Source organism: Dipodomys spectabilis, unplaced genomic scaffold (assembly GCF_019054845.1).
Source record: "Dipodomys spectabilis isolate Male_0828 unplaced genomic scaffold, ASM1905484v1 ptg000125l, whole genome shotgun sequence".
In the NCBI taxonomy this organism is placed as follows: domain Eukaryota; kingdom Metazoa; phylum Chordata; class Mammalia; order Rodentia; family Heteromyidae; genus Dipodomys; species Dipodomys spectabilis.
The window spans coordinates 14,972,075-14,986,468 of record NW_024870802.1 but is presented as its reverse complement, the minus strand read 5'-3'; the positions used below and the strand labels follow the sequence as shown (position 1 = coordinate 14,986,468).

Below are 14,394 nucleotides of genomic sequence, written 5' to 3'. Positions count from 1 at the left end.
ATTACCTGGGAGCACGTGAGCTATGCTGAGCCCTGATCCATATGCCCTCCACCTCCTGAATTCTAAACACTGGGCTTGAAGTAGGGCTGAAGATGCCTTTTTCTGAAGCAGGTCCCCTCCCTCCATGAGACTCCTGCAGAGGCATGTGTGAGGACCACTGCCCCAAGAGAGAGCTAGTGTTAGGCACATGGGTCGCCAGCAGCAGATAAACAGGGGCTGTGTCTTGACAGGCCATCAGAGGATGAGTGAATGAGCCCTTTTCTCTTGTAAGGATTGAGGTGGGATGGGGTATCCCATAAAATACTCATAGGAGAAAAGAAGCCACAGCAGAAACAGCCTTTCCAGATGTGGTGCCAGCTGTTGGCATGTAAGAAACAAGCCGGAGCATGAATTGAAGACACATGTTCCCAGCCACAAAAACTTGACATATTGGCTTTGGCAAGGCTTGTGGACCACACGGTGCTGATAATGTTATTAATGCTGAATGTATTTGCCTGACCTTATCAGGCTGTATAAAGAGCACAGGTGTCTAATTAAGTTCGGATGCCAACACCTCTAACTTCTTTCTAGATAGCTACTGAGCCCCTCATTTACCCGGGTGTTCCAGAAATGATCGGTCTTTAAAACCAAAGGAAGTCGGTCATTAGCATTTGTGAGGCGCTTGTCATGATTTGTGCTGAGGGGAATCTGGAGTCCAGAGATGGAGGGCATTTCCTCCTACTTGGCATGATCTCAGCCCAGCTGTGGGAGACCGGGTCTTATCACCCCATCACAGTCACCACCGGCTCTGCCCACCATCTCTGTCTATTCAGCATTCACACAGATGCCTTGGAAGGGGACCTTCTTGATGGGCTCACTGATCAAATTAGCAGGTGACATAAAGTTGGGAGAGAAAGCCAGTGTTGGGATCCAAAAGGGACCTGTGAGTTGGGAGTGATTTCCAGGGCCTGGTGGGAGGGCATTTACTTAGACTAAGTTAACTCTCAGCACACACACACACACACACACACACACACACACACACACACACACACACACACACATTAAAGTAATTGCAAAAAACAGTAAACATTTATGTAGCACTTACTGTGTACCAGAAATGTGGTCTAAGCCCCTTCCCAGACATTAATTCAGTTAGTTCCCAGTATCCTATGAGGTAGGTTCTATTATTGTCTTCATTTTAAACATGAGAAAACGGAGGCAACAGCAAGTAAGTAACTTCTCTAGGGGACAATAACTATTATTGGATTGAACTCACTTTACAGCTCCATCCAGTGAGCCTTCACGTTCACTGAAGCTGCTGAGTGTATATAAGTACTCCCAGTATAAATACTACTCTCAGAAATCCCTTCCCTTCGCCTGGTGCTGGTGGTTCATGCCTGTAATCCTAGCTACTCAGGAGGCTGAGATCTGAGGATCGTGGTTCAAAGGCAGTCCAGGCAAGAAAAGTCTGTGAGACTCTTATCTCCATTAAACCACTCGGAAAACAGGAAGTGGTAAAAAAGAAAAAAAGAAAAAAAAAAAGCAATCTCTTCCTTTCCTCCTTCCTTCCTTGTTTCTTTTCTTCCAAACATTAATTTGCAGAAAGTTATTCTTTGTGTTGGTTATACAGGAAATATTTAGGGAAAAAACTGGAAGGCCAAATTAGAGCTATTACTGCAAGATGACTGCGCTGTACCCCCAAAGTAAAAGTCATCGATACCACTATAGGCTATAGTAATGGAGATCTATCAAGTGAATAAAGGTGACAGGCCTGATCTTCCCTAGGCTGGCAGCTTCACTCAGGGTGCTCAGTTCTGGCACCACAATAAACTTTAGCAGGCAGTTGTCAAAGTGAGCTATACTGGAGAAAGGGTGGCCTGCTCAGTGAGAGACTGAAGGCAGGAATCAGAATCTAATGGAGGCAAAGAGATCTGACTTGGGAATGAGATGACAGAAGTGGTAGTAAAGAGATGAGAATTTTGACTGCCACTGGGGAGAATCCTTGGGGACACAGAGATGATCTGTCACTATAATCTGGATTTTAAATGTCCCCCCAAAGCCAATGGTTTGGAGCCTTGGTCCCTCTGGAGGCAGTACGAAGGTCTAGTGAAGCCTTTAGGAGGTGGAGCCTAGTGGGAAGACTTTAGGTTATTGGGAGTATAAGCTTGTGTGGGGTTTGTGGGACCTCAGCTTGCTCCTCACTCTTTTGCTTCCTGCCTGATGAGGTGAGTGGTTTTGCTCTGCCACATGCGTCTGTCATGATGAGCTGCCTCTCTAAAGGCCCGAAGTGATAGGACCCATCAGCCATGGGCTAAAACGTCTCAAACTGTGAGCCAAACAAGTCCCCCTCTTTCTATTTGTACAAATATGTCAATTATTTCAGTTCTTGTAATAGTAATGGAAAGATGACAAATACTATTGTCCTAGGTCATGTCTGAGTTATTTCAGGTCAGGGTCAGAGCCAAGGCCAATATCTAGATAAGGAAGGTTGATTTTTGTTCTTAATTAACATTATGGTTTAGGATAGTCTTAGATTTACAGAAAAATTGGAAATACAGTACAGAGAGTTTCCATATATGCTAGATCCAACTTTATCTATTAATTTCCTTACTATTTATCCCAGGGTCTCTCTGTTCCAGAGTCCCATCCAGAACAGCACGTTCCATTTAGTTGTCCTGTCTGCCTAATTCCCCTTGACTGTCATAATTACTCATATTCCTTGGTTTTGATGACCTGGACAATTTGGAGAGGTGCTGCTCAGCTATTTGAGAATTTGTGTGTATGTGCCAGTACTGGAGGTTGAACTCAGGCAGTATCCCTTGACCTTTTTGGTCAAGGCTGGTATTCTACCACTTGAGCCACAGCTCTACTTCATACTTTTTGCTGGTTAATTGAAGATAAGGGTCTCATAGACTATTTTGCATAGGTTGGCTTTGAACCACAATCCTCAGATCTTAGGCTATCAAGTAGTTAGAATTATAAGCATGAACCACCAATACCCAGCTCCTCCATTAAGATTTGTAGATGTTTTTCTCATGGTTTTACAAGGGTTAATGGGTTTGGGGGAAGTGATGCATCATTTTTATTGCATCATATCAAAAGGAACATTCTATGAACATGACTTATTCCTGCTGAGGTTTGATTGGCTGGCTGAGGTAGTATTTGCTCGATACTGTACTTTTGGAAGGCATTCCCTATGCATGGCCCACCCTTATGAAGGGGGAACAGTGCTCCATCTCCTTGAGGATGGAATATCCACATAAATTATTTGGCTTCTTCTACGTAGGAGATTTATCTGTCCTCCCTCACGTATTTATACATGTAATCATTTATTTATATTGGCGGAGATTCATTGATATTTATGCTTTGGGTTATAATCTAATACTGCTCCATTCAGGTTGTAGCTCCCAGCTTTTGCCACTGAGTGCTCTCTGTGTCTCTTTGGCTCTTCTTTAGGCTCCAGTGTCTCTTCCTCATCTCCATGGCTTTGTTGAGCACTTCCTTCTTGTGCCACTCCCAGATGCTCCAGGTTCATCTTGCCTATTTTCTGTCCTAATCTTAGACTCAGACATTTCTCCAAGAGCCCTGGTTCTTTTTATTAGAGAATGATATTAGAAACCAAGATTAGAGGCTAAGTGTGCCTGCTGCTGTCAGGCTATCATTTGGTTTCAGGGTCTCTGAGAATGCAGAGCAAAGAAATCTATGTGGGTATAGTAGCCCATGCATATACACACATCTATTTCTATAGGTCACCATCTGTATCTTTATTAAGCTAAATGTGAGCTCACACTGATATGTCCAACTCCAACTCCATTACCACCTGGTCATTCTTTCCCACTGGAGGCTGATTTTGAAACATCATAGAAAAGAAGTCTACAAAGTTGGAGCTGGTTGCCTCTGGAAGTAGTGAGTCCTCTGTTATCGAAAATATTCAGTCTGGGGGGGGGGGGAAGGAGAAGGATTGGGATTGGGGAGGTGGGGGGAGGCTGGGAAGGGATGTGAAGGGTAAACCAAAGGAGGAGGCTGCAATGCTTGGTAAGAAATGTACACATTATCCTGCCCATGTAATTGTAACCCCTCTGTACAGTATGTTCACAAATAAAATAAAATTAAAATTAAAAAAAAAAGAAAATATTCAGTCTAGACCGGGCATCTATATGGAAAAGTTGGAATCAGAAAAGTAAGTTCTACTTAATTATGTTCAAAGATGCTTCCAGTCCAGTGAGTGTTGAGAAAGAAGTGCCACTTAGGGAAAGGTACATTCCCTAAGGGAATTCATCATCTTCAAACTTTCAGGAGCCTAAATGCTGGGCAAGGAGAAAGAGCTGGCATTTAGGACAAATAAAAGAAGCATGAATTCAACAGGTGAGAAATTTATGGCATTTGTAATCCAAGGAAGAGAAAACAGGCTTAAAATATAAATGAAGTTCTGAAAGATTTTAAATTCACAGACGACAGAGCCAGAATGGATTATGAATGGAGAATGATCTTGGCACATGGGAGGGATGCCTGCTAGGATGCTGGAAGTTAAGGAGTTAATCATGCAGTCCTTTCAAGAGTCCTGGATGTGCAGAGTCAGAGGGACCATACTTAGTGTTTTACAGCATAGCCCAGAGTCTAGTAGGAAAGAATAGGCAGCTGAGTCTGAGTCAAGAGAAAGAAACAAGGAATTGACTGTCCTGAACAAACACACCCAGAGGCCGGCCAACCCCTCCTGGTCCCAAGAAAAACAGTGGTGCTCAGGATTTAGGATGTGTTACAAACAGATGGTTACTCCCTACAGGAAAGAGGATTCCCAGTCTCCCTTGCTACCCCTCAACCAGTGGTTCTTGCCTCAAAGATTCTGGATCACCTCTCTGGGAAAGAAGAGAGAAAGGTACAAAGAGAATTCTGAAGCCAGAGAGAATTTCTACCACTAAAAATTTCTCACTAAAAAATAGACTGTGGGTCCCATCCCCAAAGATTCTGAGCCATCTGGAAATGTGCTCAGAGGTTTATTTTTAAAACCATCTCCCTAGGTGATGCCAATACTGGAATTTCTCAACCACACGTGGGACTCTACTGATGGTTTTAATACCAGAGTTTGCCTGGGACAGTTGATGCTTGTAGCCCTGAATAACTATTACAAGGGTCCCCTTTCCCCATCATGTGAAAAGTGCCCTTCTTTGGGTGACACTTGTCACTATTTTCAGTCCTGATGTCCCTAAGCAGCAAGTACAGGTGAGTATCCTTTTAGTGGAGCACAGTGATTCTATCCCAGCTTCAGAGATTAGCCGCTGAAACTTTATGTTCTCAATGGGGCAAGAGAGGGTATTGCCAGGCTCAGGAGACTTGAGGAAAGAGGAAAATAATAGATCCAGGGAGGATCCTTCTCTCTCTTGTGGTCCTTTAACAATCGCTTAAAAGAAGGAGCTGGCAGTTAGGGCCAAGCCTACCACTCCAGCCCCCAGCCTCCCTCTGGGCCCCTTGCCCTTCCTTTCTCTTTAGCCTCCTTTCTTTCTCCAGAGTTTGCATTTTTCCCCTGCCAATATCAAAGGGCTGCCAATGTGCTTCACCCTGTTGATGATGAGTCTTGAGATTAAAGAGTTAGCTTGATCTTTGGTCAAACGTAACCATGGAAATCAAAGACATTAACCATGGCCTGCTGGGGACTTCTGATGGGAGGCTCTTAGATTTTTCTCTGCTCAGAAGAGATGGGATAACATGGGCAGCCCTCCTGAGCCATTGATCTCAAACACAGTTCTGATCACACCTTTTTTCTGATCACACCAGCTATGCCACTCCCAACCTGGAACCCTTCGAGTTCCCAAATCACCAGAAGAGTCCAGGTCTCCCTCACACTGGCAGCAGCAGGCTCAGTCATTGGACATTTCCACTTTCTTCTATCCATTCTCACTCCTTGGTGACCTCACCCAATATCAGGGCTTTAAATACCATCTATGCTCTGACAACTCCCAAATTTATATCTCTACCCCAGACCTCTTCTCTGAACTCCAGATTCATATATCCAACTGCCTACTTGACATTGCTCCTGAATGTTTAATAGACATTTCAAACTTAACTTGTCAAAAACTGAGCTCCCAACCGCCCATCTGGATCTCCTGCTGCTGTCTTTCCTTTCACAACTTCTGACTTTCAGGTGCTCAGGCCAAAAGTGTGAAATCTTACTGGACTCCTCCCACATCTCTCCTCCAATCATGAGCAAACCCCGTCTCCAGCCTTACAACGCACACAACACAGGGCCCTTCTCACGCGTGTCTGCTAACCTAGGGCTGAGCCCTGCCAGCTTTCATCTGGATGACTTCAAGAACTTCCCAACAGTTCTCTCGGCTTTCCTTTCCTTCCTTTAGTCTATTTTCAACCTGAAAAGCAGAGCGATGCTTTTAAAGTGTGAGTCACATCACGTTACCTCTTGGCTCAAAAACCCCTCTTTCTAAAGGCCTGTTTCTTGCTGAAAGAAAGAAGCCGGAATCTCAGAGACCAGCCTGGTAGGGTTTGAATGTAATTTGTCCCGAGTGAAGCTGGTATTGAAATGTAGAGTTGGGAGATGGGGCCTTCTGTGAGGTAATTAGGTCATTAAAAGGGATTAATGCCTTTCTCAGAAGACTGGATTAGTTACCCGGAGAGTGGCTATTATGGAGTGAGTCCCCTCATTTTTTACCTCTTCAGAATGTACCCTTTGCCCTTCTGCTTTCTGTCATGAGTTGAAGCAGCAAGAGACCTTTACCACATGAGGCCTCTTGATCTTAGACTTCCCAGATGGTGAGCCAAAATGAACCTCTCTCTTCTTTTTAAATTACCCAGTCTCAGGTTTACTATGATAGCAACAGAAAATGAACAGAGAGAGCCCTCAGGGCCAACATGGTCCGTGGTTCTGGTCATACTAAGACCTTATCCTCCCACCTCTCTTCTTCCTCATTCTGCTCTAGCTAAGATGATTCCTGTGTTCCTGCCTCAGGACCTTTGTTCAGGCTAGACCCTTTGTCTGAAACACTCTCCCCAGATCAGCATGGGGAGGGACAATCCTTCCCCAGGGCTTGCTCAGCCTCCTCAGGGAGGCTTCCCGACAGCCCCAACATTTCTGCCTCCCTTCTCCATCTGAACTTTTCTCCTGAGCACTCACACTGTTTAACATACTACATATGTTGTTTAATGTTGTCTTTCTCCCTCTCTAGGAATGTAAACTTGATAAGGGTGGGAAATTTTGCCTGATAGTTCCCGGTAGTCTACCTAGACAATGCCTGGTACGAGACAGAGGCACTGCAGGAGCACTGGCAATTATATGAACGAATCAGCTCACTCCTTCTAAGGAGTGCCTGTAAAGTAAGAAGTGAAACACTATATCTTCAATAGGAAAATGATCCTAAGACATAAAAAGACAATTTACAAGGAGGAAACACACTCCAGCTAATAAAGATGCATATAAAAAAGTTTGCCTCCATTAGGAGGGCTCAAGGAAACACATATTAGGACAATGACACACTGTATTTCTAGTATCAAAGTAACAAAAATAAAGCCAATAACGAGATCCAATGCTGACAGACACATCTGCACACCAAGAAAGGTAGTATAATGTAGAAAACTTTGTAAAAAAGTTTTTGGAAAACAGTTTGGTGGTATGTATCAAGAGTTAATTTTTTATACCTTTTGATTTACAATTAGCAATCTATTCTCTGTGAAACATCCCAAAATTCTAACAAGAGTTCACACACACCAATAGATGAATGGATTAACCAGTGCTGTCTACACCTACCATAGAGTATTATTCAGCTTTATAAAGGAAGGGCATTCTCACACATAGAGGAAGTGGATGAGGCTATACTAAATGAGAGGAGCCAGACATAGGGGCAAATAGTATATGATTCCATTCATATTAGGTTCCTAGAAGAGTTAAATCCACAGAGAAGTAGAAGAGGGGATGCTGGGGACTGGAAAGAGTGGGAGAAGTGAGCCACTGATGAATGGAGGGGAGATTCAGTTAGAAAGGCTAAAAAGAGCTGAACAGATGGAGGGTGGGACCATTGGCCAACACTGTGAATGTACTCAGTGCCACTGAACTGTGTACTTGAAAATGAGTAAGAGGATAAACTTTGTTATATGCATTTTATCACAGTAGTAGCTAAGTTCATCAACATACTATGGAAAAAAGAGCTAGTATAACACAGGCTTCTCAACTATTAGTTTGACTAAAATACTAAAGCCAGAAAAATACTAAAAATTATGTATAGAGCTGGGTGTCAGTGGTTCACACTTGTAATCCTAGCTACTCAGTAGGCTGAGATCTGAGAATTTTGGTTCAAAACCAGCTCTGGCATTAAGGTCTGCAAGACTATTATCTCCATATTAACTGGCAAAAAGCTGGAAGTGGAGCTGTGATTGATAGAGTGTTGGAATTGAATGGAAAAAGCTAAAGTGCCTATGTCCTGAGTTCAAGCCCCAGTACTGGCACACACATGCATGCAGGTGAGTATGTGCTCATGTGCGCATGCACACACACATGCGTGCATAATGTTTTTTTTTTAACTAAGGTACTATAATAAAAAAATTAAGATAGTATCTAGTATCTATTGGTAGGGAAATTTATTGTATAAATTGTTTGAATATCCATGTAATACAATATTTTGTAGCCATTAAGACTATTTTGATAAATACTTTTTATAATTTGGAAACTTTTTGTGGCACAATTCTGGTCAAAGAAAGGTAGAAAATTTGAAATATGATGAAAACTCAAGTAAGAAAAAAACAAAAACAAAACTTGCTGGGTGCCAGTGGTCACACCTGCAATCCTAGCTACCCAGGAGGCTGAGATCTGAGGATTGTCATTCAAAGTCAGCCTGGGCAGGAAAGTCCATGAGACTCTTACCTCCAATTATCCACCAAAAAGCTGGAAGTAGAGCTGTGGCTCATGTGACAGAGTGCTAGCCTTGTGCACAAAAGCTCAGGGACAGTGTCCAGGATCTGAGTTCAAGCCTTAGGAGGACTGGTGCACATATGTGTGCATGTGTGTGCACGCGCGTTCACACACACACACACACTTTATGTCATCATTTCTATATCCTACATTTCCCCCCACATCTTCTCTTATCCTAAATAAGCTGCACCTCATCCTCTTTGTCAAGTGTAATTGCACATTGTTAGTAGCACAAGTAATGATGGGTTCCCAAGTGGGGTGTCTCAGATTTAATGAAACAGTGTATAGAAAAAAGAAGACTAAAAAGAAGTAATATGCCAAAATGTTAACATTAATTATGCATTTGTGTTTCTCTATACTTTTCCATATTTTAAGGAATTTCTGTAATGAGCCTGTATTACCTGTAGAATCAATTTAAAAAAAGTATTTGTTCATCATCTCTCTTCATAGCCTGACAGGATAAAGTGCTAGTTCCCCACCCCAGCCCCCTCTGGCTCCTGCCTGGCTCTCTGGTCTTCCCTCTCTTCCATCTTCTTCTTATACAATCCACATTCTAACCTTCCATTCTAGGCCTCCAAACACAACATGAATCCAACTCTGAGAATGTTTCTTCTCCCCCCTTGAACTGCCCTTCCTGGGGCCCCTTCCGTCTGGTGAATTACTATGTATTTCTCAACCAACCACCCATTTCAGAAATGGACTCTTACAAAGATGTCCTGTTCACTTCCCACTCTGAAAGAAGCAGCCAGTTCTGTTGCCATTTCCCTTTCTCACCTAAGATTCTGAAGAAGGTTCTATGTTTTCTATCTCTTCCAACTTGCTTCTTGGCCTTGCCTTGAAAAATTGAGCTTCCTCTCCTCTCCTCATGGCAACTTTTCTTCCAGTGAGGAGGAAGTTAGGCCTCTCTGGCCAGGGAGTTAAGGATAGAAGATGGTGAATGGGCCCAGCTTCAGCATGGGGAGGGCACAGGAAGACACATGAGCCCTTTAAGGCCATGATCAAGTTTTGTTCCCCCAGCATCTATCCAAGCAAGAGCCCTTTCTTGTATTCATTCAAGTAGGAGGAGATGGGGCTCCAATTGCAGGGAAACTTCTATGCTTATGCTCTGAGAAGAAGGACTGGTTTGTGAGAGTCCCTGGACCAATTGGACCAGGAGCATGCCCTTAGGGGGCAGAGGTAAGGGACTATGTGTTTGTCTGTCTGTCTATCTAGTGTTCAGAACACCTGGATCTGCACAAAAAGTTCATTTCATTGTTTATTTCACTTTCAAATAAATCTGCTCTGCCTGCTTTAAACATTTCTCTGCCCTTAAATTCTTTAACTGTCCAGAGAAACTGGAAACCTAATATGTGACATCACCAGGCCACCATTACCAACTTGTTGCTTTCTAACTCCTATGAACATTTCTCAGTCCTTACGTATTCTAAGCTTTTTGAGTTACCTCATGGATAGCACTATTTCCATCCTAGGCCTCTTTCTGCCTGTGGCCTCAATGACAACTTTTCTAGAATGTTCTCCACCCAAGGTCTCCTTCCTAACAACAGCTCTGAAGGAATCTTCCTTTTCCTAGACAGTTACTGACATGCCAGTGTTCCCAGACGTCCTTCTTTGGCTTCTTGGTTCTCATCTTTAGTTCAGAGGATGTGTGGCTAAGCCCTAGGGGTTGTAACTACCCCTCCCCCAATATGGCTTGTAGAACTCTGATTATGAGAGGTGTTCATTGTCTGGCCGGACAGTCACAGAATTGTCTCAAAAAGTATCCCACATCCCCCACCACCCTAAAAGGTTAAAAATGATTGCCCTGTACCTTCTTCAGTGACCTTATCACTTTTGCTTTTAAGATAGAAAGTATCACTTATATTTATAATCTTTCCCCTGCCTGTGGGAGACATGTTTGATGGGGTGCGAGTGCTCTGTAAGTCACAGTCTCATGGCTTTGCTTATGAAGAAAAGTCTCCACCATACACCATAAGCCTGTGTCCCTCTCTCTGTGTCTGGGAGGGAGGCCTCGCTGGAGGGAGGAGCTGCCAGGAAACTACAACCAAGAGCAGGCACGGTCAGACACCCCCTGCTGCGTAACAGGCAGGCTAACTTTGTTGTACATTTCTGATCACAACACCCAAGTCTAGCGCTCCCTGAGCTCTGGTTAATGCTGAGGCTACAAGGTCATCTGCCAACAACTCAGGGGAGAAAAAAAAAAAAAAACAAAAACTACCTCAGACTACTGCTTAGAGCATCGGAATCGAATTCTGTCTCTTGGACTGGCACATCGACCTCTTTCAACACTTTCCAATTTCCTCAAAAATAAAGGAAAAAATATTAATCTACAGGAGGAGAAATCACTTTGGTAGAAATTGTTTTCTTCTTGGAGTCTCCAGAGCTGTTTAACTCTTTGAAGATAAAAAAAAAAAAAAAAGGTGGATTTCATCTCTGATGCTTTAGACTCCCTGGGCACCCTCTACCCTATCCCACCGGCTTCAGAAACCCGCCCCTCTTCTCCCCAGCACCCCTGCCTCTGTCTGTAGGAGCTTCGAGCTGGAGTCGCCCCACAGCAGGGCCGTTCTGGGCTGTCTCCCACTGGGGATCAGAGAGGATGAGCTCTGATCCCAAGGCCAGCATTTACGCTCCCTGCTCAGAGATAGGGAGAGAGAGAGAGAGAGGGAAAAAAAGACCCTTTTCTTCTGCTTGATATATTTAGTAACGACCTTAAAGAGTCTGCGAGGCTGAATGAATTGGTGCATCTCGCTGCATTGGAAGCAGCTGCCACGGCGCAGACAGGAGGAGGGAGAGAGAGGCTGGAGGGGAAGAGGGGAAGGCGGGCGGGAGGCGTTGGGGAGAAAGGGAGCGGGAGGCCGGGAGAGAAGAGCGGGGGAGACCGTGGAGACGGCGGCGGGGAGGAGGCCGAGGGGCTGCGCGGGGAGCCAGGCCCGGGCTGCGGCGGCGGCGGCGGCGGGCGCGCGGAGCCCCGGCCTGTCTGGGCGGTGGGGAGGGCGCGGGATCGATTCCCGGTGACTGTGGAGGGTCAGGAGGGAGGGCACGGAGGGCTGGGGAGACGGGAGGGCGGGGGTGGGGGGACGCTGGTGGCCGGAGCCTGCCGTTAAATCTGGCTAAATGGCAGCACTTAAGGGCCCTGTGAAGGAATCCAATTTGCTCACAAGGATCGTCCACAAATTTATAGGTCGGCATTTAACACAAAATGCGCCTAGACCAATCCCGGGCCGGAGCGGGGACGTGGGGCCTGGCTGATGGATCCGCTTCACCCTCCCGAGGGGCTGGCGGGTGGGGAGGACAGCGCCCCCCCCCCCCCGCCCGACGTGGGGCTCCGGGAGGCGCGGGACCGACCTCGGGGCCGGGCCTGGGCCTAGACGCTGGGGCGGCGCGGTGTGGGGGCTGGGAGGGCCCGCAGACCCGCCTTTCTCTCCTTTATTCGGGGAAGGGAGGAGGAGCCCGAAGATCCAGTGCCCTTTCATTCCAGAAGGGGATGAACTCCTCCTCCCGTCTCACTTTGGCCCAGGTGGGGATGAACCCGATTCCCTGCCCTTCCTCAAGGTTTGTGGGGGTCACTAAAAGATACCATTTCTGGCAACACTGCCAGCCACATCTCTTAGAGTCCTAGAGAGGCCCTCCTGGAAATAACAGAAAGGTCTCCCCCTTGGTCAGGCCGGCACATGCTCAGGTGGGCAGGGCTTGGGGGGAGGGGTAGAGCCACGCTGGGATTAGCGCCCCCCCCCCCCCCACAGAGGTTCTCTTCCACACACCCCCTCCCCAGGCAGGTCTTGATAATGTTGCTCAGGCTAGCCTCAGGCTGATCCAACTGTCTCAACCTTTTGAGTGCAGCGATTACAGGTGTGTAACACCATGTCCCGCTAAAGCCTGCTAAATGCAGCCTCTCCCACCTCTTCCCATTAACACAGGGGAGTGGGGCACAACTGTAAGACTAGCTCTGGAGGCTCCAGATAAGGTGCCCGAGAGCTGCCTCTTGAGGCCTTAAAGCCAGGGAGAAAGAGGAATATCTCCCTGGTGTGTGGGCTCTTCTCTCCAGCCAGAGCTTCCATCTTAGGGCCCCTACAGGGGCTGTGACAGCAGCTCCAGAGGAGAGGAGGTAGGTTCAGCTGGTCTCTGAGGAGCTTGAAGACTCTCAGGGTGGGGATCCTTGGCCTGGAGAGGGTCCTTGCCTCTTTCAAACTCCAAGAGGCAGGCTGCTGCAGTTTGCTCTCATCCAGGGCCTGGCTGATTAGGTAGCTGGAAAGCTGGTAGTGAGAAATAAACAAACATCTTCAGTGAGTCCTCAGGGCTTACTCTGCTTCTAACAAAGCTCAACAGAGTTGATGAGTGATTTAAGCATAAGACTGATAACAACAACAACAACCACACACACACACACACACACACAAAACCCACCCCAACACACACACAAAAAACAAAATCGAAATGTCTTGACACGAAGGTAAAAACATTTTGTAGTTAACAGCCAGGGCTCTAGCTCTAAGCTGCCTGAGTTCAAATCCAGCTTCTTGTGGACCAGGCCTGACCTTACTGGGCTTCATCTGACTTCCTTGTAGTATGAGGATGAAAATATAAAAACCATCTCATGGGGAAAAGGGATGATCATATAAGCTAACACTTGTATTTAGGACACATACATGAGGAGAGATGAATTCTCAGTAGTGATGGTTAGTTTCACTAAAAATGCTCATCACCTATTTGAAATTCTATTACCTGGGCAAACTAGATTCATTGCCACCCATCTAGCAGGTTGTTCTAGACTTCCAGTTAGAACTCATCTTCTCTCCCACCCAGCTCTCAGCCACACTTCCATTCTACCTGTAATGGAGAATTTATCATCTTCTATTCTCCGTACCAGCTATCTGTGGATATGTCTGCAGGCTCAGCTATAACAGATTACAATAATACAGGACTGCACCTTACCTATCTTTGTTTTTCCTTGAGTGATTGGCAAAACTCCTTTCTACAGCTCAATAAGTGTTCGTTGAATTGAAGAAAATGTAGACAGGTAAAGGCCAATTCAGTTACTGTTGTTAATTTAGGCCCACAGATCATCTTAATGAAGGGTATGAAATAGATGCTCTCTTTGCTCTCAGGGTCTTTGCTGGACTTTCAAGATGTCACAGGAAAACTGAAAGTGTTTGCCAAGCATTAATATGCACGTGGAATTCACGTACCATTTACTGCCAAATTAGTTTTGGGTTTGCCTGGGATGTATGGGTGAGTTCTGAACAGCTGGACCAAGTGGGCTTCTGATAGCTAAGAGGACCCTGGGTAATTGATAAAGACATCTCTGCTCAGGCATCTTCTGTGACAGGTTCTCTAAGTCCTTTGGCAAGCTGCTCATCATGACAGGAGCTGCGCTGTGATGTTTGGGATGCTGTGGGGGGCAGGGGAGGGGAGAGCAGCCATTCTAGGTGACTCTGGCTAGCAGCACATAAGCAAGAGGGGTGCTGTAATTGCACTTCGATGGGTGCTTTTTAGGACTGGTACTG

At 45.7% G+C, this 14,394-nt stretch overlaps 1 protein-coding gene across 1 annotated transcript in view; it reads right to left on the bottom strand.

Annotated features, from left to right (window-relative positions):
- Crtac1 (cartilage acidic protein 1) overlaps positions 1 to 14,394 on the bottom strand; it is a 140,405-nt gene that overhangs the window by 72,692 nt on the left and 53,319 nt on the right. The gene's annotated exons all lie outside the window — the stretch shown is intronic.